The 6,000-nt window shown below is 41.5% G+C and overlaps 1 long non-coding RNA gene across 1 annotated transcript; it reads right to left on the bottom strand.

Moving 5' to 3' along the window:
* Nucleotides 1-381: 381 nt before the first annotated feature.
* Nucleotides 382-5,704, bottom strand: LOC135363959 (uncharacterized). The gene is made up of 3 exons (XR_010410396.1): nt 5,447-5,704; nt 2,105-2,468; nt 382-486 (listed from the first exon to the last, which is right to left on the bottom strand). It is a non-coding gene; the product is annotated as an uncharacterized LOC135363959 (long non-coding RNA).
* Nucleotides 5,705-6,000: the final 296 nt, after the last annotated feature.

Below are 6,000 nucleotides of genomic sequence, written 5' to 3' on the forward strand. Positions count from 1 at the left end.
TAGACAAGAAGTCACTGTACTTAGTAATAAAATGAAAAGTGAGGCAGGAAACATGGAAAGAACAGTGGGGCCCTCTGGGAGACTGATGATGTTGGTGGTGACAGGATTTTAAAAATGATTATATCAATAAGATGTATGAGTGAGCTAGGATTTTAGGATGGAACCCATATTCCTCAAGTTTAAAGTCTGTTGTTTTTTTTTTTAATAAAATCTGTAATTTATCTGAGGAACTGGCTGATTCACCTAGATGATCTCCCAGGGTAAGGTTCTCACTTCATCTGAGGGGAGAGGGGGTTACTTGAGTGCCAGAGTCCGGCTCCAGCCGGGGTGGGTCTCTCATAGGAAAGGACGGCGTCGGCAAATGAGGAGACAGACACAGGATCAGGTTGCAAGCATCTCCTCCTTTTTTATTTTTGGCCTTCAGTTGCAAAGTCTTCAATTCCAAATGAATTTGTTTTATTCCTCTACTTAGTAATTTGACAAAGACTGGAAAGAGAAACAAAAGGGAGATAATAATTAGTGCTGATATACCTAGATTGATGAGGGATGGAAACCAGGCAGTAGTGGAGGTGTATTTCTGCAAAGTGGCAAGAAAGGAATCTGCAACTTCTGAGGCTGTGGCTGAGGACACATGTGCCAAACTAATGTCTTTAATTTTTTCTTGCAAGGAGTTTAAGTCCAAGGATACATTATCATTGCTCCATATTCCCAATAGGTGATTTTTGACATTGTCCCAAGGGATAGATGAGGAATCATAATGGTGGGGAGTGACACAGATCCATTTATATTGTGCATGGCATCTAGTGGTTAACCGAGTTTTGAGATTTTGAATTTGATTTCCTACATATAATATAGTTTCCTCTAGAACATTTAATCGTGCCTCAAACTTCTTGTCTATTTGTTTCTGCAAATAAAGTGCAGTTGAAATATTCTGGGTTAATCTATCCACATGATGTGCAATATGTATTTCCTGTACTAAAGCAGTTGTAGATATAGCAAAAGAACTTATGATTCCTATAAGAGCAGTAATACCTAATATAAGTGCTGCAATAAATCTCTTAGGGCGGCGTAAGGCTTTATCTACAAGTTGAATGGTATACATGCCAGGATCATCATACCAATGTTCTTCTAATTTTACAGGTAACACTACATAAGGAGGTTGATGAACAACTATAAAGACAGTTGGTCCAACAGTTGGATCAATGCAATTAGTTAATGTACATTTTGAACAGGATACATAATAGGTATGATTAATCTTGTTTACCTGTAATTGGCCATGACCTTGCACCAAGAGAGCATGAGGGGGACCCACACATGCCGTGACCACCTCCATATGGTCAGGGCATCTAGGCCTTTTTAGAAAAATCATTCCTGTAGCAGCTAATAATCTATATAATTCAGGATATATTTGAGTACTATTCCAAGTTTTAGCAACAAATATAGGACTAACCCATCCTAATGAAAACCATCTGTTTATTTTTTCTGGCTTTTTTATTAGATTATCATTCCAATAATACTTTGTTGATTGATTATTTAAATGTCTTCTATAGTCATGGTCTGGGCTAGATACGGAGTAGTCATAAATGGACATCTGAGAGTTGCGAGGCGAAAATCGCAATCCTTTAGATTGGAACATACATTCATGCCATAAGGGAAACCCTTTAAATTTATCAATATTGCCCCAAGCATTATTTAGGTCTCCTACCAAGGCCTCACATAGAGGAATGGATGCAGGAGGTTTATCATGGACCACAGTACCTTGATAATTATAACTTCCTATATGCTGTAGATTAAGTACCCAAAGATCCCTAGTTTTTGGATTCCCATTGGGAGAATCAGTTAATAAACTTCTATAATTGAGGGGAAGGCAGCCATCAGGTAAATTTGTTGTATTGGTACTAAAGCATATAGGAGGATCATCAAGTCTCCCGTGGAAAGAGAAATTTGCATCTGTTTTATGCAAGATAAATGAATTTGATTCTCCCCTCAAAAGATCAGAATTATTAGTAAACACACGAATAGAAGAGGATCCCCAAGGTGTAGGATGCAAGATTGGCGGATCCGGAATATATGCCCAATATTGAGAAGCAGAAACACATATCACCTGGCATGAGATGATCGCAAACATAGCCACAAACATGTTCTCAGGGGTTACGTTAACACCTTGCCCTTCCACGAGACGCTGTGCTTGATTGGAGAGTTGTTTCAGTTGTCCCCAGGTTGGTGGGTTGCTACGCAGTGTGGTCGGAATAGGTGGCGCAGTAGGACTGGTTTGCGACTCTTCAAGGCGCAGCCGGTGTAAAGGTGGAATCAGAAGGTCAGCAGCTTCTGGAGATCGGGCACAACTTTCTCTAAGTGGGATATTTATAGGGGGTAAAGGTCTACATATCGGACGTGGGAGTGGAGGGTGTCTGCGAGACATGATGTCGGATTAGTCTATCAGGAATCCAGATAGGTGAGTCAGCGTCCTGTGGAAAGACACAAGCATAGCCTCGCCCACATGTTAATAATATATCGGGGCCTTTCCAAGATCCTGTTAAGAGGTCTTTCCATATAACCAGTGGTTTGGGTTTAATGTCATCATTTTCCCAATGTTTCATAATGGGAGAAATCTCATGAGAGTCACAATGTATTTATTTATTTATTTAAAAGATTTTATTTATTTATTCTTCAGAGACAGAGAGAGAGAGAAAGAGAAGCAGAGGGAGAAGCAGGCTCCCAAGGAGCAGGGAGCCCAATGCGGGACTCGATCCCAGGACCCTGGGATCATGACCTGAGCCGAAGGCAGACGCTTAACCATCTGAGCCACCCAGGCGCCCGAGAGTCACAATTTAGGTAATTGACAATGAATAGTGCATGATTTAGTATATAATGCTCAGAGCTATATTTATATTCTGAACTCTGAAGTTTGGAGATTTGGGTTTTTAAGGTCTGGTGAGCTCTTTCTACTATAGCTTGTCCCTGCGGGTTATAGGGCATCCCCATATTATGGGAGATTTTAAATGAATCACAGAATTTTTTGAATGCAGATGAAGTATATGCAGGTGCATTATCTGTCTTAATAGCTTTGGGCATTCCTGCATAGGCGAAACAAAACATCAAATGTTGAGACACATCTTTAAAAGCTTCTCCAGTGCAAGCTGTTGCCATAATTAAATGAGAGAAGGTGTCCACAGAAACACGTGTTACATCCATCTGCCAGATTTACCAAAGCTGGGAACATGTGTTACATCCATCTGCCAGAGATCATTGGGTCTAAGGCCTCGGGGATTAACCCCCATAGGCAGAGAGGGCTGAGTGGTTGGACATATAGAGCACTTCCGAACTTTCTCTCTGGCCGCTTCTCTTGTTATGTGAAATTGCCTTCTTAAAGAGGCTGCGTTTTGATGATGGAGGGCATGATTGGCAGTTGCTTCTTTAATTGTAAAGATTGCCTATCTGGTGAGCAAATCAGCTATATTATTTCCTTCTGCTCGGGGTCCTGGCAATTTGGAGTGACCTTGGATATGGCCCACATACACCTTGTGCATTCTCTTTCTGATCAGATTTTGGAGTTCCTGTAAGCGAGGAGCAATAGTAGTTTTGTTTTGAGCTGTAATAGCGGTTTCTATAACGGGGAACAGCCTGGCCACATATTGAGAATCAGTGAAAAGATTAAATGGTTGGTCATGTTAAGTCTTAAAGACTTCTATCACCGCAAAGAGTTCAGTTCTTTGGGCTGAAGTTTCGGTAGTTTGTACAGCTGTTTTATGGTTATTAATGACATAAGCTGCTCTTCTGGTTGAGGAGCCGTCAGTAAAGACGAGAGCAGCTGGGTGAGCTAAGGGTGAGGAGTTGACAATTTTTGGAAAGATAATTGATTGTTCTTTTAAGAATTGAAGTAGGGGGTTGGAAGGCAAATGATACTGAATAGTTCCAGTAAAAGATTGGATAGCAATTTGCCAGTCATCATCCAGTTGGAATAAATAATCAAGTTGCTCCCTTTTATAAGGCAGGGTTAATGATTGAAATTCTCTTCCAAATAGCTCAACACCCCTAGTTCTGCCTTTAATGATTAATAGGGCAACCAAGGTACTATAGGCACAGACGACCTTCTTGGTGGTTCCGGGGAGGTGAACCCATTCCAAGGGGCCCTCCTGCCATAATACTCCAGTCGGAGTATGAGCAGTGGGTAGGACCTGGTAAGGTCCTTCTGGACTTTGTTTGGTATTACTTAAGCCTGTAGTTTTTACCTCTCCAGCAGGTAGGTGTCTCCAGGCATTAACAGCTAGGCTGGAGCTTTGGCTGAGAGCCTCCTTAGATAAATGTAGTTGATCACGGGCTTGTGACCATTCCTCTAGGCCCATAAGCGTATCAAATGTTATGGAGCGGTGACCTGACTTTCTATTAATAGCAATTTGTTGTTTTGCCAACTCCTTATATTCAGCCTTCCAAAGTAAATATACCCCCGCAGGGAGACAAGATTTGGCAGTTTGATGCCCATCACAAGGAGTCATCCACTGGCTAGCAATTGCCTCCACCAACTGCATAGTATAAGGAGATGTAGAACCATAGTCAGAAACTGCCTTTTTTAGTTCCTTTAAGACCTTATAAGGGAGTGGTTCCCACTGAGGTTCGTCCCATTCATCATCAAAAGTCACTGGAAAACATTTAAAGGTTAAATCCCCATCTCTCAAGGCCTCCTGTATTGCTCCCTTAAAGCCAATATTCTTAATAGGTGGCAAGGGTTTTTTACGAACTAAGGCCTTGTTCTGTGGAACTTTTAACTGTCTATGTAGATTAATCACAGAGCCGCATTCAGGGGCTGTGGCATTTGCAAAAAGTTCCCAATCTTGTTCATGATATTTAGCAGCCTCCTCCTCAAGGGCTACCTCATCTTTGGAGGACAATTGATCATTTCTCCCTTCAACTCTTTTATTATCTTTGTCCTCCTCTTCTGATTTCATTTCATTTATTACCAGTACTTGAGAGGCTGATTTTTGTAATAGAGGTGTCTCTTCAGTGGGGGCAGCGTTATGTGTCTCCCGTAATTTTTTGTGTAAAGCCTGTGAGCTAGGCATAGGATCTAACATATCTCTTAACAATGTCCATAAAGAGAATGCCTCCACGGGTACATTTTCAGGACCATGGTTAGAATAGTATAACCGCATTTCCTCCCCTATCTTGTTCCATGTTCTAATATCGAGACTACCATCTTTCAGAAACCAAGGGCAACAGGTCTCTACAAAGGTCAAAAATCTAGCCAGTTGAGCATGAGTAACCTTAACACCTCTTTTTTCAATCATATGCTTAATAATATCAATAAGAGTCGTCGTTCCTTTGACTCATTATGGCCCATAGCTTCTCTAAGTTCTGTCTTTCTGCTCACTCTTACTCTGTATTCCTTCACAGAGGGGTCTGCAGTACCCACGAGCAGAGTCCTATCTGTCCCTGTAGAAAGGCTTACCTAGTCGAGCCCCACGTTGTGGCGCCACTTGCCAGAGTCCAGCTCCAGCCGGGGTGGGTCTCTCGTAGGCAAGGACGGCGTCGGCGAATGAGGAGACACAGACACAGGATCAGGTTGCAAGCACTTGAGAGTGTTCAATTCCAGGACTGTCACAATCTTTTCTTCTATTTTATCCTCACATGAGAAGCCTGCCCTGAGGAAGATGCTAACATTTAGGTGGACTCTGCTTTTTCCCAGGATTTGTGTTGTAAGAGGTGGAGTGAGATGTGCTGCTGGCATGAGGAAAAGAGAAAATTATTGAGTTGATTTCCCCATTCCTTAGGAAGGTAGTAACAAGACTATGACTGTGTATTTAATGTAAGAAGGAAACCACCCATTCTACTGGGTTACTCATATATAAGACCACATAGCCCAGACCAATATAGCAGATTTTCTAATATTTTTTTTGGAAGGGCACTTTAAAGTTTGAGTTTGGGATGTTTAATTTTGAAAATAGTTTTCAGGTTCACTATATGTTTCTTTACCTTTCTAAGCCTCTTAATTTATTTTCTACT

This window comes from Mirounga angustirostris, unplaced genomic scaffold, assembly GCF_029215605.1.
Source record: "Mirounga angustirostris isolate CCGP_5_RB_7025 unplaced genomic scaffold, mMirAng1.0.hap1 SCAF_4, whole genome shotgun sequence".
Lineage (NCBI taxonomy): Eukaryota > Metazoa > Chordata > Mammalia > Carnivora > Phocidae > Mirounga > Mirounga angustirostris.